We start from the raw sequence: 25214 nt of genomic DNA, 5'->3' as shown, positions 1-25214 counted from the left end.
TGATCAGACAACTGCTCACAGTTTCTTTTATTTTTTCTCTCCCACCCCCCTTTTTCTTAAAAGAGAGAGACAGAACTGTAGAAAATATTTATTGTTGGACATCAAGTCCAAGGCAATGAAAATATTCACATTGCATACTGCATGTCATAAAATAAAGATTTAAAAATGAGATTTAAAAAGGGATTAAAAATATATAAATTTTGTAGATAGCTATACAGTACTTTTTATATATGATGCTTGCAAGGCTAAACTCAAGCAAGAATAAAAAAAATGTATACATATTATTCCATAACTACAGTTCACGATGATTAAGTAAGGAGAAGAATTTCTGAAATTTCACTTCTGAATTGTCTATTCTACAGCCAAGTAATTTTGGTTGAACTGACTGCCTCCACTAAATGCCTTCAATTAAACTATAGGCATCAATTATCCCAAGGTGAGAAACTTACATGTACAACAAATAGTCACATTTCACTTAAAGGCTTCAGATGAAACAATTCATTTGTCATTGTGTTTCTGTGATGTGCTTTACTTCTACATTTTCAGAAGTTTAAAAACACAATATCCTACTCTTGAGCACTTCTGCTTTGCATTATCCACTACTGTAATGCTGCAGGTCAAAAAGGGGACTAAAAGACAAAGTGCCAAAGGAAGCAGAACATACACATGGATTAGATGTTACACAACAGTTAAATCAGACAACCCCAGCATTTCATAGTACAGTGTGAAATAGCTCATCCTAACTTCTCATACAAGTGAAACAGGCTGTTTCTACTTTCAGTAGAGAAAGGAGAATAGGAAATTGGGCCAGTATTAAAGTTAGCTACAAGAATCCAGTGACTATTCATTAAGGAGTGTTTATATCATGAACGTCTGTCCTGCTTTTTATGGACCGCTCCTTAATTTTCTTAGTGTATTTACAAGTCTTTTGTTTAACTCAGAATACTAAATGATTTGAGATTCCTTTCCTCCCTGTGCTTGGTTCCTTGCATATATTGTCCACTGATGCAATCACGATCTGAGTTTCTGAAGAACAGTTAAATAGCTCAGTTGTTCTCTTTACTTGCTCAAATTAACACAAATAAATAGGCTAAGTCCCACCGCTGCAGCTGCGGTTGCTTGACTGGGGACATTTTCACAAGCTGGAAAAAGTTAGCACAGAAATAAGGTTCTCTGGAACAGCTGCATCTCCACAGTTGTTAACAAACTTGGGCCAAGTCTTTTTATTATTATTATTTATTTAGCTTTGATTTTGTTTTTGCTGTTGTTTACTTCTTTTTTCTTTAGTAAAGTCTGTCATAATTATGTAAGGTAAACCCAAGTGGTACAGCTTTATGAAGTTTTCCTAATGGGATTATATTTCAAATTTATTTCTGGAAAAAAGTCAACAATAAGAGCAAGCTGAACTGTTTCAACTTCTGTGTTCAGGCAGGTCTTTCTATATGTTGCTTATGAAAAGTATTTGTGTATAAAAAAGATTTAGAAGTCTTAAAATAAAAAATTTTGCAGCCAGAATTATTGGTCATTTATAACTGCTATGAAGATACAAAGACTTTTGGACTGAATTTTTCATAATCTCATGCATTCATCATGTACCCTGTGGCAACAAAATATAGCCTGTATGGTTTTTTACATACCAGCTGTTGGAGAAAGCTGCAAGAAATCAGCAACCCTGACTTCAAGTGTGAACGCTTGTCCCAGGTGCCTTGCTCTGCCTCCCCACTGAATCAAGATCAACATCTCAGTCCTTACCTTAGAAAGACTAAAAGATTGTCTTCATCCTGCTTGTGGTCACCAAAGGCTTTACCACAATTAAGTGCATTCTCCAAGGTGTGGTCTTTGAACCAATATGAACTAAAAATTCTCTGCTCTAAGGAATGGGTGTTTTTGTCTAAGGTAGGCAGCAAAGTCATATTTATATACTATACTAAATATTCCATATCCTTATTTCCTTGAAGACAGATGAGAAACAAATGCAGTGAATGTTAATCACCTTGCTTGATGCTGTAAAAGATGCATCCAATACTGAGGTGAATAAGCAACCTAGAGAACAGGAATAAAAAATGTCGTTAAGAAAGACTAACTACAAAGGAGCATTTCTGATTAGGGGTCAAATGCAAAAACGAAATGGTTGCCATTAAAGACGAATTGCTTTTTAATGACTCTGCAGAAATGTAAAAATAATTCCAAATTCCAAAGTCCAAATGCCCTCATGATCTTCTCAACAGAAGAAAAAGGAAAGGATTTGCTCATTTCAAGTTCTCAAATATGACTATGTTTAATTTTAATACAATACAATACAATACAATAAAGGTAAAATAAGGACCAGTGCCCAGCAATGAATAAATATTAACAATGGTGTGAAGCGTATGGTGATGAGGAGCTGGCATCACCATGAAGTTCCCAGGTTGTTACAGAGAAGCAAAATGATGGTAAATTGAAGTCTACAATTTTATCCCCAATGCTCATTTGCAAGTTGAGCTTTTCTGCTTTAGAGCAGAAGTTGTCAACAATTCTATGGTCTGAATGAATCTCTGCTCTTTAGCAAAATTTTCTGAAAGCAGAAATTACATTAAGATATACCTCTGTTCTTGCACCCTGCAACACTACGGGTATTGAAGTTTTATTCTAGCTGCTAGCTTCAAGAGCAAATGTCCTGATGGCCTTTCTGTTTGCATACATGCCATTTCCTTTATGTTCTCCTGTCTATGCCATCAGAAATAGTTAACAATAGGAAGAATATCTATATTTCACTATCCAGAGTTAGGAGAAAAATGAATTTATGGATCAGTGTAATCTATTCGTCAGTTTATGGTTGCAAAGTCCTTCAGGGACTGTCACAAATTCCCATCTGTCCATGAGTGCTAGATTTTGCAATTGCATCTCTAAGCTATCTGCAAGGCCTGTAGGATTGAGCTGCTCCCTGAATAGCCAGGCAACAACCTGTGACTTTGCATCTGTGAAGGCCAGAGAACCATTATGGGGTGTGCAGTAAATTAAGCTCAAGAAATCTGCCTGTGAAGTTTCCTTCTGAAAAATAAAGATCTTACCTCAATTGTCCATGTGTAGAAGCCTTTTCAGCAGAGGTAGAGCTAAGCAAATGCAGGCAGCTGTTAAATACTGCAATGATTACCAGTCCTTAAGAACTTCCTTTTTAGCTGTTTTTCCTTTTCTGTCCTTTGCGTCTTTGTGACTGTATGCATGCATATTTTTTTTTAATGAAGTTCTGTTGATACTCCTGTAAACAGGAGAGAAATATCTGAATCCATTATAAAACAAACAGAGACATCTAATGTTCTTAGATATTCTACAGTTCCATATACCATGACATAAGGATAAGATCTGGTACTTGGCAGAAACAAAGATGTCTTGTGTAGGATATTTGCCAAGTTAACAGAATATTCTTGGGAAATGTCAAGAGCAAGATTAAAGAAAGACAATTTCTCTGTAAGATCAGCCCATATATTTGTTTCCAGTCTGGGAAGCTGCCCAGTATACCTGGGGGAGGAGAAAGGTGTAGCATGTACCTGTGGGGAGAAGAGAAATGCGTGAAGTGGAAAACCAAAAAAATCCTTGGGACAGCTAATGACCATAAATGTTAACTCAGCATCATGAGACCATAACAGACAAGAATCACATATTACTGCTGGTGTTAGCTAAAGGGTAAGAATTTGAAAAGTCTCTACATGACTCAGGTGAGTAAGTCCTTAAGGCATTTTGGAGATTTAATGGAAGATACCCATATACTTGTTAAGATAAGAGCCCTGGGAGTTTCTTTCTTGCTTTTTCTCTATGGAAGAGAAGCCTGAATCAATAAAAGTAAGAATAAGGCCTTTTTTTACTGCATGTACACCTGCCCTTCCCCCTTATTTTCTGGTGATGTCTAATACAGTGATGATTCCTTTCTTTTGCCAAAAAGTACAAGGATTTTTACCGAAATAAATATGAAACAAGTCATATGTAGATCATGATTCCCTTTAGGACATCTGCAAAATAATCGTCTAATTTGCTGGCAGCTATATTGGGAAGACTATTTTTCAATTTCTTCACTTGCCTACAGTCATCCATAAAGTATTTTTTTAAAACACAGCCTTTGTTGTTTAAGACTGAGTTAAACCCAATTCCTGGAAAAGCTCTTGCTACCCTCTTAACATTTTCATAACAGTTACCTATTACCTCACATGAGGAACACATCGTTATCATTACATTAATCTATGTATTTGTACATGTTACTTATGTTATATAATATTGCAATGAGGCTTATCATCTTAGTTCCATGTGCAGGTTTTTTTCCTTATTGTACCTTCTCCTTTGTTTGGAAAACACGTAGTGTTTAGTCTGCAGCATTAGCATTTATACTGACACTAGTATTATTGTTAATACTTAGTAATACTGAATCTTCTTTGTAATGAAGACAAAAAGCATTAAGACCCACCAAAAGCTTCCACGCAAAAGTAGAGCCGCTACCCCCCCAAATTTGAGCAGGCATTGACCTTAGTCTTTTAAATAGTGTCATTAGACACATCTACTACATTATGGTGTCTGTTGTAGTTTCCAAGAAAGCTAGTATTCATACAGCTTCATACAGAAGCTAGTAGTTGGAATCACTAACCAGTACAGTGCCACATTTGTACTTGGGTCAATGTGGTGGTTTCACACCAATGGGCAGCTGAACTCCACCACAACCACACGCTTGCTGCCCCTCCTCAAAGGAAGAGCGGGAAAAAATACGATGAAAAAGGGTTCAAAGGGTGAGATAAGGACAGGAAGAATACTCACTCATTACCCTCACAGGCAAAACAGACTCAACATAAGGGAGATTAATATAATTTATTGCCTATCGCTAGCAGAATAGAGCAATGAGAAACTAAAAGCAAACTAAAAACACTTTCCACCCCATCCACCCTTTTCTACCTCCTCCCTCTGAGCAGTGCAGGGGAATGGGGGCTGCGGTGAGTCCCTTCACGGTCCTTCTCTGCCCCTGCTCGCCGTGGGGTCCCTCCCACGGGATGCCATCCTGCCTGAACTGAGCCTTGGGGGGGCTGCCCGCAGGCTGCAGCTCTTCAAGAACTGCTCCCACATGGCTCCGTACCGCGGGGTCCATCCATCCCCCAGGAGCAAACTGCTCCAGCACGGGTCCCCCACGGGTGGGCGGCAGCTCCCCCCAGACCCCCTGCTCCTGCGTGGGCTCCTCTCCACGGGCTGCAGCTCCGGCCAGGGGCCTGCTCCTGCGGGGGCTCTCCATGGGCCGCAGCCTCCTCCAGGCCACATCCACCTGCTCCACCGGGGGCTCCTCCACGGGGGGGCTGCAGCGTGGAGATCTGCTCCATGTGGGACCCATGGGCTGCAGGGGGACAGCCTGCTCCACCAGGGGCCTCTCCCTGCACAGGCCAAGGGGCTGCTGCGTGCCTGGAGCACCTCCTGCCCTCCCGCTGCACTGACCCTGGGGTCTGCAGGGCTGTTGCTCTACTGTTTTTCTCACTCCTCTCTCCCAGCTGCTGTGGTGCAGCATTTTTTTTTTTGTCTGTTTTTGTTTTGTTTTGTTTTGTTTTATTTTATTTTATTTTATTTTATTTTATTTTATTTTATTTTATTTTATTTTATTTTATTTTATTTTATTTTATTTTATTTTATTTTTATTTTATTTTATTTATTTTATTTTTCCCTTTCTTCAATCTGCTCTCCCAGAGGCCCACCCAGTGTCACGCCCTGGCTTGGCTCTGGCCAGCAGCAGGTCCCTTTTGGAGCAGCTGGAGTTGGCTCTGATCTGACATGGGGCAGCTGCTGGCTATGCTCACAGAGGACACCCTTGCAGCCCCCTGCTACCAAACCCTTGCCACATAAACTCAATACTGTCAGTCAGTATGACTTGAAGGAACAGTTAAAGGCTGAGCATTTTCTAGTCCTTCAAACTGGAGATATTACGAATTTGAGCCCTCTTAACCCTCTTAACCACTTACAGTCTTAATACCCACACCAGCTTGGAACCTACCTCCTTACTCCCAAGGCTGGAATTTGTTCCTCTAAGAGTGCACAGTCTGAGCTGAGGACCTAGAGGGTTGCAAAAAGCATTAAAAATCCAAACATAAGGATATCTACTACTTAGTTTAACTTTAGTTATGTCAGTCTCCTCATACCCTAAGGAGGCTGGAAGAAGGAATGTAAAAATGATGAGAGGAAAAAGTACAGCCATGCAAGTGAAGTTGTAGAAGCCTATGAAAAGCTACTGGAGACAATAAATAACATTTCCCATTTAGAAGCGTAGCTTTTATAAAATGCTTGGTGCTGAAAAGAACAACAAGGCCTTCCTCAGGTCACTCAGGAGGTGAGAAAAGAGGTAGTACTATTTTTTAACAAGTTTTCAATGAGACTTAACAATGGTTTATACACTAGAAAACATTTGGAAATTATTTTCATTCTTAAAATAAAGCTGTCCCTGGTAGCACTGCAAGATACAGTAATATAAATTACATTTAAGCTTTACCTTTAAACTTCAGACCAAGAACACACTATTAATCAGAAGAAAACTATTCAAAACACTATTTAAGCAGTTGGTTATTTTTTGTTCTATCAAGCGCTGTTGACACCATAACAAGATCTACCTCTAAAAAGTCTAACAAGAGACCTTCTAAATTTGACTCATTTGTATTTTAAGTGGTTACAGAAGTAAGTCTTCTTCCTTCAAGTTGTTGCTCTAATAAGCACAGTATAGAATCACTTAATCCCTTCAGAGAGAAAAGAAAAAAAAAAAAAAAGATAGCTACTTGCTCCTCCTTTCTTCTTAGATGCAATCTCTTGCACAATGTTCATGTCCCTGGGCATTTTTTTTCCAAAAATTCACTATCAGTCATCTCAGTATTCCATTTTTCATTTCTTACTATTTTATCAAGCCTTTTTGTTTCTCAGCTCTGATCTGATCAATAGAAAGAAAAAGAAGGAAAGAAGAAAAGGAGGAAAGGAGGAAAGGAGGAAAGGAAAAAAAAAGAAAAAAGGAGGAAAGAAAGAAAAAAGGAGGAAAGAAAGAAAGAAAGAAAGAAAGAAAGAAAGAAAGAAAAAGAAAGAAAGAAAGAAAGAAAGAAAAAGAAAGAAAGAAAGAAAGAAAGAAAGAAAGAAAGAAAGAAAGAAAGAAAGAAAGAAAGAAAGAAAGAAAGAAAGAAAGAAAGAAAGAAAAAAGAAACAAAGAAAGGAAGGAAAAAGAAAAGAAAGAAGAAAGAAGGAAAGAAAGAGGGACCAAGAATTCTGCAGCAAGATCAGTCACAAGATCAACAGCAACTAGAAATCGGTAGCAGTCAGACTTCTGTTGCTACTGAGACATTCCCTATGAGCTTTCTGGTTAATAGAAAGCTATGTTACTGCTGATATTCATGCATTCTCGGAGAACAAACCTACTAAATAATATTGCTGAGCATTTTTATTGTAACATCTATTAATCTAAATGAGTCTTGGCACTTGAATTTAATTGATAAGCTATATTCCTGCTACTCTATCCTTCTACTCTGTTTCAGAGTCCTCACTTCAGAATTCAAATATAACAGATTTTTTGAAAAATAAATCTTTTCATTCCAAGCTGCATTAAAAAAAAAAAATAAAGGGCGGCGGGGAGGGGGGAGACTATGTTCTCTTCTCGTCTTATGGAGTTCTTTCCCTTTTGAAATTCTCCCTGTCTAGTTTCAAAGTTAAATTTTTTTGGTCCTTTGGTTTCTTTAGCATCTTCCCTTCCTAACTACTGCTGCTTCACTTCCTTAAAAAAAAAAATAAAAAAATTAGAAGAACTAGAAGAAAAATATGTTTAGAGTCAGCTCAGTACAGTAGTATTTCTTCCATTTCAAATCCTTCTCTATTTTGTTTTGTTTTGCGGCTTATGGCTGTGAAAAGGGAAACAGTTTCATGTTCCTAATGGAATAAAAATGATGGTGTGTTGCTTTTTACCAACATTTCATCGTCCCTGGAAACAAACAAACAAACAAAACCAAATAAAACATGGACATTTAAACTCAGAGAAATTATAGAGGAGATTAATTTGGCCACATGTATTGAGAAGAGCATTTTTCTCTTCTTAACTGCACAAACCTTTTTTCTTTCCAATCAAATTTTTAAACTGATGTTTCTATATTGAGCTTTTTAATAATTTACACATGTTGCTGCAAGAAGGGGGAGAGAAGCGGGAGGAAGGGTAGGAAGAAGAACTGGAAGTTTAAAACACGAAGGAGAAAAGTTAATTTAAAATGATGTTTGGTAAAAAGTCCCCTTTGAGATCCTGTTGTGTAATTGAACAGATTAAGAGAACTGACAGTAACTTCACGGTATGCCTAAGTGGAGGTCTCTACGGGTCAACTCTCGGATCTTGTGCCGACACGTTAAACAAGTTTGTCAATTTTCCATCAGATTGATTTTTCTCACAGGTCTGGAAGCCTCGTCTCATTTCATCTTATTTCCACAGGGGTTCTTAACATTGCAAACTGCCATTTACTTTTGTCTCAAAGTGTGAGGAATGATTTTTATCTCCAAGTGGCAATCACGGCAGGCAGCTCCAGCTCTGCTTATAATGTCACATATTGTCCTCCCTCACCAACTGGGGTTTCCTTTGTGTTTTTCCCCTCTTCAGGAATGATGTGGATTTTTAGAATACATTCACAATAATTATTAACAGAATGTACTTAGGGCAAATGTCTAGTCTCTGAAGTGGAAAAAAAAAAAAAAAAAGCAACAGAAACCTTGTTTATTTTTTCTTTGCAGTTTTCAGCATAATGAGGGGTCAGCTTGAGAAAATATGATGGCCCTGGGAAGGTCACAGGGAAGAGTATTAACTTCTCTTTACATTTCCATGTCTATTATCCCTTCCTGTTAATGCCAACTGAAGTTATGTGTGTGGAATAAAGAGAAAGCATGCTTCTGAATAGGTTCATGCTGCTAAAGATTTTAACAGTATATTTGGATTAATTGCAGTAAAGACAAGAATCTACTCTTAATCTACACCAAGTTAAACAGGAGCAAAATTTGCCTTACAATTTTTTACAATTTGTCTTTGCCTTTGGGACATGACGATATTCTCATATGGATGTACAACCATGTAGTCCTGTTGACTCAAATTAAACTACTCTGAACTTACCTCTCAGTTGACCTAATGACATCTTATTGGAAGAAGACTGCCATTTATATCAGTGGTAGCAGAGTCAAATCATAAGATTTTACCAAAATCCGTGTTTTATGTTGCCTACAGATCTCATAGTCATTTCCACATGTGAAAACTAGGTGTAATCAATCACTAGAGCCATAATAATCATCCCAGTGTTTGTAAGAATTCCTTACTGGCATCAGTATCTTTGTCAGATACAAAACATTGAGCCTGATTCCTACTTGCGTTGGTGCTGCTTACATAGCCCTGCCAATGGCATGGATAGACTCATTGTTCCTCCTTTTGGAGCCTTGTACAAAGTCAAAAATTTAATACAAATGTGAATAAGGTCCATCATTTTGTGCTCTTAAGTGTGATATGCCTAACCTAATAAAATGATCATAGACAATGTGAATTGTTACCAAATCATTTGGTTATAAGCAGTTCATCACTATTTCATAACATGTACCACAGTTTTAGAAATCTATATAAATAGATGAGAAAAAAAAAGAAAAAAGAAAAAAAAAAGAACTAATAGTGATTTTTTTTTGTGATCAGACAGCAAAGAAAACAAGAAAGGCTAAAGGTGTCAAACTGTTGTCCTACAGTGCACTTCCAGAACAGAAACAAGCACTGAGTGCCAGCCCAGCACTGAGCACCTAGCATGAGGAACGCCATCCCCTGCCAAGTGTCTTTCCGTGGGTTGTCCCATGGAGCCTGTGGCCATGATGGTTGCCTGAGGTGTAAGGGAAGAGGTGGGTAATCCAGGAAAGCCCCAAGGAGACCTGTAGTTAGAGCCACACTACACTGCCTCCTGCATTTTCACTGCCATGAGTGGTGGTCCTGACTTGTCCACCACCTGAGGGAAGAGGTACTGCATGGAGGAAGCTAGGGTAGGACAGAGAGATGCTCATGGATGTCAGTCCACAGGTTACAGCAGAGGAGAAGCCAGGGCAGAGGGTCTGAAGTCAGGGTCATGCACTATTAAGGATGGGCTGGGGAAGAGTGGGGAGCTGAGTGGCTCTGCCCTTTCTCCCTCCTTCCTTTCTTGTTTAACTTTCAGTGGACACTAATAGCCAAAAGTTGCTTTTCCAGGACGATTGCTACCTTCTCCACAACCTGTACATTCCCAGATACTCTCATGGATTTGGCAGATCTTATTATCTGCCAGAGATAGAAATGTATTTAATGAGTTAACCCAAAAAGCCTGTGCTGATCATTGTAAATAGCAGCAAAAAAGGGATATCTAATTGATATCTTTTCTACTCAAATTGATCTTTCTGTAGTTCTACTTTACATTCTACAGTTACAGCCAAGTGGGTCCCCCAAAAAAGACCTGAGAAAAACTCCTTCATTTCCACGATGCATTTGAGTTACTCGGCCATAGTAACAGGTGACTGTGGTGCCAATGGTTGTTTCTGTGCAGGGTGAGCACACAAAATGTTTTGGCAAAGCCTCTGGAAAGTCTTCTGGGTGAGCACTTGCCTTTGTTTGGTTTTGTGAAAGGAACAGGCAAGCTGCTGTTGCTGTCTTCTTACAGCTTAATATGAAAGCATGCAACCGCAGATTGCATTAGCAGAAACGAGTGAAAACAAGTATTTCCATGTTTTCGATCATGGTGTAGATGCTCCTAACGTCACTGCCTGAAATGGTAATCTGTTGCCACAGATAGTTCAGTGAGATGAGGTGTGATGGTTTAATGAGCTTTAAAATATAAAAATATTATGTTTCAGCTGTTGTCAGTTTCTGTATAAACAAACTCCAACACTGAGTTTCACCACCTGAGTGAGGAGCTGCTTCCACCGCAGCCAGGCCAGCAGGATACTGAGGCATCACAGGGTGGCCCCAGCTCTGCCAGACCTCCCCTGTGGCCATGCACTCCAGCTCACCTCCTCTCTCCCTCCTGCCTACCTGGTCACCTTTGCCAAAGTGAAAAAAGCCCCTTCCCTTCTATCCATGCTACTGGAAGTGGCAATAAGAAGCAGACACGGTGCCCAGGGGCTGGGGTGAATTGTAAGACCTAGAGACGTTTTGTGGTTTTTTTGTGTGTGTGTGTTGTTTGTTTTGTGGACTCCTTAGTATCCCATAAAGAGAAAAGCACAATATTCTGATGCTTTAGGTATTTCAAACCTGGCACAAGTGTTTAAAAGTATAATGAGAAGAAGTTCACTACAAAGTTAGCTTACTAGACACTTATCACAATTAAATATTTTAGACATCTTACATTTTTTCCCATAATTCCAACAATAATTAGATCACAATATGGATTAATTTCTTGTCACATCTAATTTTTAGTGGCAAGATGCTCTGAGGGAGTGAAACACAAAAACAAGTTGCTGATATTTGTAAACTCTCTTGTGTTGTACACGTAAACTTAACACAGCTGACATTTGGCTCTTTCATCCTGCCTTTCCTGCTCGCTCAGTGCAAATATTATCCAGACATACATGTTAAACAAATATCATATTATGTACAAACACAGATATATAAATCTCATTGCCCTAGTCAGCAGCTCAGGACCAAACTATTTTCCTGAGTGAGTATGGTATGTGAGTGACCTTGAGCTAGCTGCTTTCCCACTCTGTTACTTGAGGTTACTATACTTTGTGATCTCACAAAGTTTATTTACTTATAGGTATTGATACTGTATCAATACCAAAAAGGTAACCTGTAAATTGCATTCACATATTTTTATGGGGTAGAATTACAGAATGGTTTTTAAGCAAATTTGTGACACTGTTTTCTGGTCACTATAATTGTATAAATGTAATCAAGCTATATAATCTACTTTTGGGGTGGAGGAAGGTGTTAGAGTTGGCAAATTCATGTTCAGTGTCAGAACCACTATTTCTCTGAAAATTAGCAAGAGCTATAGCTGCTAAAACTCTATACTTCTCAGTGCAAAAGTGCTCAGCAGTGTTTTTCTTCAAAATTTGTGTTTTAGTGCTGTCATCTTTTAAAAAAATACTGCAGGAGAGCTGGCTGGTACCAAATGTGACTGTCCTGTGTATTCATTACTGAATAGTAAATGTGTCAGTCTCTCAAGACCCCTTCAAATAAGAACAATGTTATTTTATGATTTAAGATTTTTAGTTCATACATGAAAGCACAAATAACCAGAACAGTTTGTGCTTTGCTCTAATGGCAGACTAGATTAAGTAATATGATGGCTTATGTGGTGAGCTCTTCAGTAAGGACAATCAATGCTTAGCATATCCCAGGATCAAACATCTGCCGAGAAAGGGCTGAATTGATTCACTGTTTCTTGCTTTTTTTATTGAATGCTTTTATTTTCTTTCATAAGCTAGTAAAACTCCAATCATATAAAATGAAGAGGTTATGGAAAAGAGTTAGAAGTAGCTAATTACAAGACCCATTCCCCTCTGGGAGCTGATTCTGGCAGAACTGCACATTTTAAGGCCCTGATTCAGGGACATGTGTCAATACTGCGGGATAGTGCTTAATCATGAAATCAATATTTCAAATTAAGTGCACATGCTTAACAGTTGGCCAGGAGAAGGTTTGCAATAGCATTTCCATACTGCTTAAGAATACAGTGCTGATTTCCTTTGAAACATTTTCTTATCATCTTATTATTCAACTCTCTACAGAGCTGTTTTCCCCTCATGAGCTTCAGTAAAATCTGAAGATGTTGCTACCAATTGTGATTTTTGCACCACTTGGAGAGAGGAAAGCTTTGGAAAAACATTTTACCATAAATGAGATTAAAACTCTTGACCTCCCCAGTCTCATCGTCAGCAATGAGACAATGATGGCAGTGGAGAATTCTTGAACTCTTGTTCTTGTAAGCAGAAAATCTGGCCAGGACCTACTTACGGTGGTTTTTGTTGTTGTTTTCCTGCTGATGGTATCAGCAGGCAGAAAAATATAATGTGTAATTTTGGCTCAGTTGGATTTGGTCAGAGTCTGTGCTGTGCAGCCAGTGTGGCCGGTTAGTCACATCACAGGCAGACCCCAAAGCAGACCGAAAGGCTTTAAGCCTTTGCAACAAGCTAGCCTGCAACTGCAAAGACTGGGAAAATCAAGAACAAAACCTGTGAGAGCTAAAATGAGGATTGGATACTGGGACAAACATCCCAAACTATTCTGTGTTCCCCTGAGGCTTCTTTTTTATCTTACCAGACTCTGCCAGCCTACAACCCGATACCTATCATTTATTCTGCAAGACAGCAATGAAGCTGTTTGTGCCAAACCCACTGTACCTACTCCATCTTGGATATGCATTTCCCTATGCTAGTGAGGAATCCAAGGTACAAAAGTTTCACCGTACAAAGGAAACGCAGACTGGAAAAAAAGAAATGTATACACTTTTTCTAATTCTGGGCTCTCATATGTATATGACAAACTTGACACAGAATAAAATTTCGTTAAGATAAATATATGTGTGTCTATAACAATAAATGTACACACCAAAGACAGGAAGGAGGTCTGAAGTATGAAATAATAAGCCACAATAGGTGAGGCAGCATTGACAAAAGAAAGATTTAAAGTACAGATAATCCTAGGAAAAAAACACTGCTCTTATTTCTTATAGGCAAGGCTGGCTTCTCCTAATAAACTCAACTTTTCTCAGATATAGTTGTGCATGAAAACTATGATATCATCCAGTTTAAGTGGTATATTTTATGGATGTCTGTGTGGCACTTGCTCTTTTCCAGGCAGCATGGTTAATTCTGATGAGGGCACTGAAGGAAGAGCACACGTAACTCTGACTTACTATTCATATCATGCTTGCAGCTCTCAGCAGCCTTTCACTAGATCTCCACCTTCTGAAACTCAAGCTGATTCTTCACATTTGCTTCAAAATTAGCAAGTGATCCCAGCGTGCTCGCAATGGCATAGTATCAGCTCAAGGGCAGCTGGAGCAGCATCTTCTAGAGCTAAATGCACAATGAGTATTAAATCCAAGCCATGATCTCACACCTCAAATAGTATTAATGGAGAAGAAAATCAGGCTTAGCAGAAGTGCTAAGCACACTCAGAAACACCAGTCTGTGAGCAACAGCCCCTTGTGTGCTTCCACAGGCATGGAGCTGAGATGAAGCCTTTAGCATAACCTCTGAAGGCAGAATAATCTTACTGGCAGCCTACCCCAGCCGCTTGTGGTCTTACCAGTTGGAAAGAAGAAGCTATGAGGCTCACCATGAGGAGATGCTATCTGCTTGCTTATTATTAGTTACGTGGTGTAGCTGCTGTTGCAGTCCTAGTGTCTTTTCCTCTTGGTACTGTAGAAATGGTAAGTAAAGGGGTAAGGCACAGATACAGTGAACTGCATTTGTATGGAGTGCAGCTCCGACACCTCACATGAGGACTGTGGGGCTGACTGTGTGGTCAGAGTGCTGGGGGCTCTGGTGGCTTGGCTTCAGTCAGACACCCACTCAGCTGCTCTCTCACCCCCATTCCTCTGCAAGACAGGGAGGAAATAAGGTGAAAAGCTCATGGGTCATTATAAGGGCAGGGAGATTGCATACTCATATGGGCAAAACAGACTCAACTTGGGGAATGTTGATTCAATGTACTGCCAATTACACAGAGTTAGATGGTAAGACATATGGTTGATTGCTGCTGCACCTTTCCCTTTCTCCCCAGGCTCAGCTCCAGCCATTCGTTGCCAATGTCCCCTAGCCTCTGTCTGAAGCACTGCAGGGGGATGGGGCATGGGGGCTGTGCTCAGTCCATCCCAGCTTTGCTCTGCTGCTCCTTCCTCCTCATGCTTTTCCCCTGCTCCTGCATGGGGCCTTCCACGGGCTGCAGTCCTTCAGGAGATGCCCAGCTGCTCTGCCACAGTGTCTCCACGGGCCTGGAGCACCTCCTGCCCTTCTTCTGCACTGACCTTGGGCTCTGCAGGGCTGGTTCTCTCACACTTGTTCCTCGCTCCTCTCTCCCACATGCACCATTTTCCCCCTTTCTTAAGCCCGTTTCCCTGAGGCACCGCCATCTCGTCTGTGGGGCCTGGCCATGCCCTGCGGTGAGGCCACTGGAGCCGTCTGGAACCAGCTGTGTCTGCACGGGGCAGCCCTGGCCTCACTGCATGCAGCAGCCCCGCAGCCCCCTGCCAATGCCAGGGCACCCGCACCTAAATGTTGGAGTTTTGGAAAAATACTGGTAAGTAAAGTAACATTTTCCTTTTTTAACATTTTTCATAAAGTAACATAAAGTAACATTTTTCCTTTTTTGCCTGTCTGATGGCAAAATGCCCCAGCTGTGGTTACAGCCAACTCACTTGCGTGCAGAAGGCGGCTGCGCAATGGCCGTGCAGGGGAGCACAGAGCGCACCTTGCAGGCTCGGATTTAACAAGTGTCAGCACTCCCAGGACCCATCGGGAGCCCAGAAATAGCTGTGTGCACGTTTCCTTCCCTTTCAGATTCTGCAGGATAGTTTGCCGGCAGTTCTGAGAAGTGGGTTATCCCAGTGGGGAGCAGATCTCTGGTTAACAATCGATAGAGCAGCCCTTTAATAATTCTCAGACTGGGCAAAAAAAGGGTGTATACCGTAAACAAGTATTGAAAGGTAGCTGTCCCCCCTCCTCCAAGGAGGTATCTGCAGTAGAAGAAGATGGATAAACAAATAATCCTCTGGTTTTAATGAACACATCCATTATATCAGCAATAGTTATGGCAACAGGAATTATGTACTTTGAGACAGCATCTCTTGTGCCTTGTAAACACCTCAGCCTTCTGCCAGGGTCCCCGCTGGGGCTATTTACAGCTTCAATATTACAAGGTAGCTACTGCCTAATTATACACAACTGGATTGGTTTCTACCAGTACGGTCCTTGGTTAACCCTTAATAATAATTAATTTTTTACTCTTACACTGTATATCAACTTAAAACTTTCAAGATGCTAAGGTGTCCCAGTAGAATAGAAAACCTATTAAGATATCAAGACATGCATGCTTTGCAACTTCTGTTTTCGTTAGCAGTAAAAGGCCCCACAGAAAAAAAAAAAAAAAAAAAAAGGCAGCACAAAGTCATTGGAACTGATACTCAGACCATGTACAAAAACAGTTTCATTGCAAGAAGCCTGTTCTCATTTACTTTCGGTTGATTTAACGAAGAACTAGCCTGCATTCAAGACTTGGTTCCAACATACATGTGAGTCAATCAGATCTGCATTACACAGCTGGTATGTGACATGAAACCCTGGTTCAGTTGATTGAGTTTTCCTCACTGCTAAGCTTGGAGGGATTTTATTTGTTATTTTTATTTGTCCTGTCAGGGAGGTGGGGGGGGGGGGGGAGCTGCAATTTTTTGTAGGTATTTATTTCAATCTTCTTCAAAACAGATATGGCATGCTGGGAGGAGATGAGGTGAGAGAAAGGGAATATCTGCTGCTAACTCTAGTACTGTTTGTCATAGTGATATCCTTTGAACCTAATTATCATAATTACTCTCAGGTCCAGACCAAGAAGACTATTAGGATTTTCAGCTCATCCTGCGCCACAGTGAATGATGAACCTTTACACTGGCAAAAGGTGAAGCAGAGAGCTTGGGAAAAAATATTAATCTTTTTCTCCTAGCATTCCTTCCTTTTCTCCCCTAGTGTTTTATTAAAACAATAGGCTGAGCTCTGCTGTATTTGTCATAGGTTGTAATGAAGCAAGTCAGGGAATATGCATTTCTTTCAATCCAGGAAACATTCAGAAATACAGAAGAACAGCTGGTGAGAAGTGAATGCAGAGCCATTTGACAGCAAGGAAGATCTACCCCCAAGAGCAATTCCAGAGCAAATAAACATCAAAATGAATGACTTACAAGGCACTGTAACCTCATTTGTTGGCAAATTGAATACACTTACCACACATATAAATATTCTTGAGCAGAGATCAGATCTTGTGGGCTCACAGCTATTAAAACAGCACAGTTTTAACAGCATGTGAGGAGTGGTTGAACAAACATCTTAGCTGTAAAACTCATTAATGAGCCATCACAAAATAGAAAATTTGAGAGTATAAATGTTAGAAAATCAAGTCAGGTCTCACAGTATTCCCATGTGGATGAACAGAGGAAATAGCAAGGAGAAGAGCACCCCAGATGGGGTGAAATAGCTCTGCTGGGTGAGCTGTATAGGAGAGGATGCTCCTGCTGTACAGGTCAGGATGTAGGCACTCTTTCATGGGAGGCAGTCACAAGGATGATGCATCACTCAGACCTGAATGGTTTGGTGGCAGCTCACAGGCCTTCTGGGCTGGTCACTGCAGCACTTTGATAAGCTCAGAGTACAACAGGGGGCAATGATCTCTACATAAAAAGCTGACTGTAGGTGAAAAGCAGGTGGACTGGTAGATTCATAGTACTAAACCCAGAGTAGGACTATGGACTGAAAAAAGAGGCTGCTAAAACAAGAAGGCTATGAGTTTCTTGCACATATCTTCAGGCTAAGGTTGACAAAATGTGCTTTTCTTTTATCATCTAAAGGGAGAAGAATTAAAGGGAAAACAGCTTATTCTGGGTCTCTCCAGGAAGAGAAATACAGATTAAGATCACAACTTTATTAGCTCTGGACGCCATGTCTAGAACTCTGTGTTTTAAACAGGAAAATTATTACATTATTAAACAAAGCTTTGGGTGTTCATTGAAATTTGCTTTTCCTCCTTTATGTTTAAAGCTTCAACAGCTGTAGCAAATGCATGTAGAGGTGTGTGTCAGCCCTGACAATAAAATTTATATGATGCTTTTGTTGCATCCTCTCTCTTTAAACCCATGAGAGAAGACTGTGATTAATTTAATGGCAAGGCTTTCTGCATTTATCAAAATGCCTAAAGCTAGTTTTTTTTCCTATGGAGGTGTGAACACAGAATGTTTGTTGTCACATTTTCAAAAGGCATACTTTTTAGGGAGAACAGACTTTTCAACATACAGTTGCTGTATTTCTAAACCTCAGTTGGGGAACATTAATTGTGCAGTTAGTCATTTGCTCATGCAAGTGTCACCACTGTATGTATACACTGGTGGGTGAATGTGATTGTATGCAAAAAGAAAGCCGTTACAAATTCAGTCTGATGTACGTGGAAATATACAAGAACAGCTTTTTTACAGCTCAGTCGGACACCCATATTCAGTTTCTGTTTATTTTTCTGTTTCTAATTACAAGGAGATATTTCAAGGTTTCTGATCCTCTCTAAATTTGCTAATGGACTTATCTATAAAGCAGGACCTTGAAATATGCATGTGCATTTCTCTGAACTAATATCCTTTTTCATTTTGTTCTTTGCAACACAGCAAGTTGCCTAAATTTGTTTTGCTAATTTCCGAAATAGCTTTTATTTTTAATTTTTTGTATGTATAATATGGGTCAGAGATGAAAAGAAATAGTTCTGCTGTCCTTAAATGTTACCTCAAAAAATTTTACATTGATGTACCAATCAAAAAGTGGGGTAGAGGGAGAACTAGAACAGAAATAGCAGAAATGCAGCTCCAGCGAGCCTGGCACTGATTCAGTGTGCAGTATTATAATGCCAGCATACCCTCTCAGCATGCTGCTTTATATAGGTTGAAGCTGTTTTTTCACATTCTCAGTTGCAACTTACAAAGAGAAAAGGTAGAGAACTATGGTAGGGTGCTCCTATCTAATGCTTAAATTCAAAAATTTTCTACGAAACTAATACTTTTTTTTTTTTTTTTCAGAAAAGATGTTGACATTTTTCTCTTTTTCCTGTGTTTTCATCTTTTGCCTTGCCTAGGCAGGCTGGTTTTTAATACTTTTGTTTGTACTGGCTTTTCTCCATCTTCACACATCACATCCATTTTCATGCTTAGAAAGGTTACAGAGTCACAAAAGAAAAGAAACATTTCAGAATTTTTACTCTGCAGCTTGAAAACACTGCAGAAGTTTTGAAAACTGGCTGAGCAGAAAGGGTTGAGGATATAAGAACAAAAAAAAATTTTTTTTTTTTATACAGAAGCAACAGAGGAGAAAGAGGCAATAAATAGAAATTTTGGTTGTTTGGAAATAATGCAAAAATAATGTTTCTGTTCCTAATTTTTTCCAAAGACCAGGTAAAACCAACAGTTACATTTATCAAGTTATTTATTTATTAATCTATCTTTTAAAAACAGCTGTAGCAGAACAGAACAGAACAGAACAGAACAGAACAGAATAGAAAAGAGAATAGAATAGAATAGAATAGAATAGAATAGAATAGAATAGAATAGAATAGAATAGAATAGAATAGAATAGAATAGAATAGAATAGAATAGAATAGAATAGAATAGTTCAGTTGGAAGAGACCTTCAGAGGTCATTTAGTGCAACTGCCTGACCACTTCAGGGCCAACCAAAAGTTAAAACATATCAATGAGGGCATTGTCCTAATGCCTCTCGAAAACTGACAGGCATGGGCCATCAACCACCTACCTAGCAATCCTGCTCCCATGTTTGACATGGGAGACACTTTTCTCCATCTTCATGCATCACATCCATTTTCATGCTTAGAAAGGTTACAGAGTCACAAAAGAAAAGAAACATTTCAGAATTTTTACTCTGCAGCTTGAAAATACTGCAGAAGTCCTAATGTCCAGTCTGAAACTCCCCAGGCACAGCTTTGCGCCTTTACTGTGCATCCTAACATTGATTATCAGGCTTTCAGGGTCCAGCATAGAGCCACAAAGATGATTAAGGGATTGGAGCATTCTCTGATTCTGTGATTCGCTGTGTTACCTGAAAGAAACATTTACATGAAAGACCTTGATTCTTCCTATTAAAACCTTCCATTCCAGTCATTAATACCTAGGTTTTGAGTCACGCTCCTGTATATCTGTGACCCCATTGTACCTGCCAATTAGAGGTTCAGTGGTCAGTTAAAACCCATATAAATTAACCCATTTGTATACGCTACTATGGTGATGCTACATCACCTACATTATAAGTGGATAAACTGTGGATCTGCATTACCTTCAAGCCAAAATCAAAGAAAAACTTGCAGACTAATAAAGTGACATGCCATGAATCCTTGAAATGCTATATTGCTTTAAAAATGTACATGGGCAAAAAGTTCTATAGGCAGTCATATAGTTGTCAAATCAGAGAGTTGTCATATTACAGACCTTGTACTGTAATTTAAGACAGTAGCTCTAGATTTAGAAAGTGTAGTGTGTGTGTATCCTGGGACTTTGTATTGGCTCCACCACTGCATTTTGTGAACTCCACTGGTAATGGAGTGGGTGGCAAGCCAGGTCAAAACAAAACACAACTCAAGAGCCTGCTATGCATCGCAGGCCTTCACGTCTGGCAGGCACCTGAAGAAAAAATTGTCTTTAGAAATGTTCGGGAAAACAGAGAGAGGTTAAATAGCTGCGTGTTCATTAGGAGACTATTTCTAGCAGGGTACAAGTGCTCATGAGTCAGCTTTGAGGTGGGCAGGTGGCACAGATATGATGCGCTGCTGTCAGACCACGTCACCCTTGCTTCTCACTAACTGCAGCCCATGGGTGAAAGCCTTCCCAAAAATGTTTGTGGTAAAACTTCCACTGGCATGAGTGGAAAGGGGTTTAGCCTATGCCTTCTGCAATGAATGGCCATAGTTTGCACTGTCATCGTACTGACCAGAGCTGGGAATTAGACATAAGTCTGTGTTAATGTCCTTGGCTTGGGTTGTCTCTCCACTATAGTCTGTTTGTAAAATAGGTGTAAAATTGTGCACTTTGCAATGATTTTCACTGCCTTAAATTTATAGTTTGGGATGAGAATGGTTCTGTAAATGCAAAGTAATAACAATCATATGAAAACTTCAGGTTCAGTGTTCATATTTATGTAACAGCAGGCTGAAAACATCACAAGATAAAAGAACAAATATGGGCCTCCAGAAGCCACTTTAAACCCTCAGCCAGTGCACTCCCTAACAGCATTCCCCTATTGCTCTGCTGGGTGCTATTGAATGATGTGACAATAAAAAGAGGCGCTGGAAATGGTGCAACAAGAACAACAAAAATCAGGAGCTCTTCATTGCCGTATGAAAAAATATCCCCCAGTGTTTCAAATAAATTCTTATCTCATTGAAGTCATCGTTCTATGAGATGTATTAATATATTTTAAAAAAACAAGCTGGCGGCTGCACTGCAAGTTCCTTGTTGACTCATTTGGTGGCCCCTGACAGAGTATCAAGAGAGCTTTATTTGGAAGGACACTGAGGGAGGGCAGATTAAACAGGCTTCTGGCTGCATTCAATTTTCTCTAATTTGGGGAGATTTTGCACCTTTCTTGGAGATTGTACCAGATGGGATTAGCACATTCCATTTCCTGCATTACTCATAAGGCTGAGAACTAAGAAAATTAAAATAAAGGTCAGTGAACTTGGCTATGCTTTTCTCTTGCTAAAAACTTGTCCATATGTTTGCTTCTTTCTGCTTTGATCGCATCTCGCTTTAACAGACTACATCTATGTGTGCATGTGTAGGGGCTTCATGTTTTCCATTCCACAACATAACCATTGCGTGGGTTCATCAGGATTCAGCCCATTTCCATTCCCTTTTGTTCATGGAAATAATTTCTGTTTAACTTTGTTTTGGCTCTTTCATAAAATTTGCTCGTACTCAACGATGAAGGATGGCTCACAGGGCGCCCCTTATTCTGGCTTTGAGATGTCCTCCTCTGGGGCCGTGCTGTTCTGCCCACCCTGCGGTGGCCCCACGGCTTGCTGAGGCATGTGCCGTAGACGCACATGCACACAGACACGCAGGCATGCACACCCCGTGGCCAAACTTAGCCGGTCTGGTGCCAGGAGCATTGCGTGGGGAATCGTCTAAAGCCTCTGAGGGAGTCTTCCGTGTTTCTGCCAGCCTGCAGTATCGGCAGTGGTATTTTGGCGAGAGGACACTCGTTTCCTTTGTTCTGAGCCAAGGGCACCAAACCCATGCCACCCTGCCTGTCAGTCTGTCCCTGCGTAGTTAGTTTGGGTCACTTGAACTGACTGGCTATAAATCAGTAAACTAATTGTCACTACCAACCTCCTGAGCCAACTGCTAATCTTTACACATTTATACACCTGTTTTTTCTTATCATCGTTCCGCAAAATACACAGAGCACTTTTTTTTTTTTTTTCTATACACCACCACCTACTTCTTGGAACAGACTGAGATCAGGCCTGGCGGCTTTAAACTGCACTTGCTGGATTAGGTCCAGGCTTTGGAAACGACGTGGCAAAGGCAGGAGTAACTTTTGCTAACATGCCTGCCTGTGACTCGAACCCGGAGTGCCGAGCAGAGCAGGCAGCCCCCAGCTCCTGCACAGGGCAGTGGGGCCTCCCTCAGCAGCCACCAGTCAGGCCCATGCAAAGCATTCCCCTCAGGGCCGGGACTGTAGCCCTCCACTTTGCTTGACTGCTATATACCCCCTTGCCATTTAGCTGTGTGTTCGGAGGCTTTCTGCCAGTTCCCCATTAGTGTATCTTAATGAGGTTCGGCCTCTGTTTGATTTCCATGGTAAGTCTGAGCTCAGAAGTCAAATAAGGGCAGGTTCTTTATGCAACCAGATCTGAAATATGGCTGAGCTCAACTAAACCTAGAGGGGACAGCAAAGGGTGAAACAGCTTAAACTGGTCAGGCCTTAGTGTTTTCTTCCTTGTGCCTCTAATTGCACACTCTAAGCGTCTTGGGTCTACAAAGAGATTTGCAGGGTATGTCATCAGAGCTTCTTTTCATTTCCTTTCTTTCTCTCACACTAATACATTTCAAGTTAATTTCAAGTTAAATCTCACTAATTCTGGGGTTCCCAAACCACCTCTTCTGTACTGCTCAGTGTAGTGAGACTTGTTGAAAGTCCTAACTTTTCACCTTCCCGTTTCACAGTGAGTTCAGATGAGTGAAAAGCCACAGGAGGATGTTGTTCTCTGGGACATACTGCAGCACTGGTAACTTTTAACACACTGAGTCTTGGGAACTATGATGATACATCCTGCTCGCATGGCTCTAATTCTTGATTCTTGCTTTGTATCGCAGTTCAAGTGAGCAAAGTAATGCATGAATTTCCAATCTGTAATTCCTGCTTAGCTAGGAGATTAAAGAGGAAGATTAGGATCAGAGCAAGGGAGATTTACAGGTATTATGGGCAGGGAAAATCTTAAATATTTGAGTAAGTAAAGTATGTAAATGGATGTATTAGGGTTTAGGACTTTGCTTAATGTAACATATGTCTAGAATATCACCCAGTCAAAATTCCTGTCAGCAGTTCAGGATCCAAAAACAACCACTGAAAAAAGTACTTCAGTACTGCAGGAGATTAGGAGGAGTCTGCAGACATTTTGTTCTCAAGTCCTCCTTATTTGCTTCCATTCACAGAAAACCTGGCAGCAGGCTGAGCACCATCTGTGGAGCTCTGCACGACAGAGATCTGGTGGGGCACTTGGAAAGATGTCTATTTCTCATCACATGTGTAATTTTTAGTAGAAAACAGGCTGTGGGGAAACCTGCAAATCATCAAAACATATGCTTCCAGTGGAAGGCAAAAAGAAAATGCTGCCCATGTTTTATTACTAGGCTAGACACCCTCCAACTGTAATATGAAAAGAGAGGTGAATCTCAAGGGGGCTGCTTCAAAAAGGGATACCTAAAGCACTATACACCACAAGCAAGAATAGTAAAGCATGCATACAATAGAATTGGACTATTACCAACACAGTGTTCAAAGTGCTGAGGCAGGACTGGTGGTGTTAATACATTAGCGATTGAGAATAAAAGAGGCAGGAATAGGCAGGAATGCTGAGATCAATTTCATTGATACCGATGACACCATGAGACACTTCAGAAGGCATAACAGAGCTAAGGTGAAGAACAAATGAAATTAGCTGGTGAGAAACATATACTGGGAAGAATTTTTGAAGCTCTTGTGCTAATTGTTATGTTTTACAACAGCAGTTCAGCATATCAGTCTGATCAGCTCATCAAAAACCTCTATTTGGTTATACAGCTGTGGAGAAAAAGCTAGATTTAGAATGTGTAAGAAGTGAAATAGAAACTAATATCTAAAATTTTATCATGTCACTATATCCAGTGCTGGAGGACTGTCACTTGGTATTCTGCTCTGCTTATTTTACTGCGTCAGTTATACAGCATAAATTAATAAAGATTCAGAGGCTAGATGTGAACTAATGTGTAACTGTCCTGACACTTCTGAGTTCAAGTGACAGGCTCTCCTTTTGACTTCTTGGTGAGCTGATTAATGTAATTATTAATGAAAAGAAAATGAAGCTCAGTGACAAAGGTAATGCCATCCCTCTCTTCCTCATCTATTGAAGAAATTATGTCTTCAATTATGTAAATTAAACTATGGCCACTTCTTTTCCCAGGTCAACAACCATCCATGCCACCTTCTTCTCCCCAGTCTTCGCAGTTAACGAATACAGCACTGATAAAGCTCATATGGTTTATATGCCCATAAAATGTTAAAGAGTCATGCTATTAAGAAAAATGTCAAAATGCTGCTGTTTTCACTGTGGACTCATACAATGTCCTGCAGCATACTCTTGGAAAGGGTGGCTGACAGAGTCTGAGTAATTGCAAAGTGCAATGAAGATGATGGTGGTGATGCTGTGTCATAGCGTGCTAAACTCATGCCCTTTAGTTACCACAGCTCTTGAAGAATTCAGCGATGACAATCACATATATCAGAAGGCTTAGTGCAGCCAAGTGATAAATAGGGCAAATTGGGTGCAGATCAAAGGGTCTCTTGTAGTGTCCATTCACAGGCATGGGCAGACAATGGCTTGCTAAGTAAGAACAGAGCAAGGCATGTGTGAAAAATGATCTCCCCAGCAATAATTCTATCACCGACAAATAATCAGAAATTTAAATTTTATTTTCATCTTCAGAGAGATCCTAAAATAATGAAGGATGCATAAAACCATTTGTATTTGAAGAGAGAAGCTAAATAATTTAATATTACAGAGCAGGATGCACAGCACTGGGCAGATAAATGATGAAATCCCTGTGCAGTCTATCTTGTGCAGTTGCCACACTAATTACAGATCAATTACTTCCCAGTTGTTTGCAACCTTATCAAAGAATAGTAAATTTACTGAGAGCAAAATGTGATAAGATGTCTTTTCATTACTACAGTAGATTTGTTGAAACAGCTCTGACATTG

At 40.1% G+C, this 25214-nt stretch overlaps 1 long non-coding RNA gene across 2 annotated transcripts in view; it reads right to left on the bottom strand.

Moving 5' to 3' along the window:
* LOC310890152 overlaps positions 1-25214 on the bottom strand; it is a 54843-nt gene that overhangs the window by 3856 nt on the left and 25773 nt on the right. Inside the window, exons 2-4 of one of the 2 annotated variants that reach the window (XR_014577070.1) lie at positions 5993-6051; positions 3051-3238; positions 1753-2043 (exon numbers count right to left, since the gene is read on the bottom strand). This is a non-coding gene — a long non-coding RNA (uncharacterized lncRNA). The remainder of the gene's footprint in view (positions 1-1752; positions 2044-3050; positions 3239-5992; positions 6052-25214) is intronic. The other variant, XR_014577071.1, reaches the window with a different exon arrangement.

Source organism: Anser anser, assembly GCF_964211835.1.
Source record: "Anser anser genome assembly, chromosome: Z".
NCBI lineage: Eukaryota > Metazoa > Chordata > Aves > Anseriformes > Anatidae > Anser > Anser anser.
The sequence above is the reverse complement of the archived record's forward strand: the minus strand, read 5'-3'. Positions and strand labels throughout refer to the sequence as shown.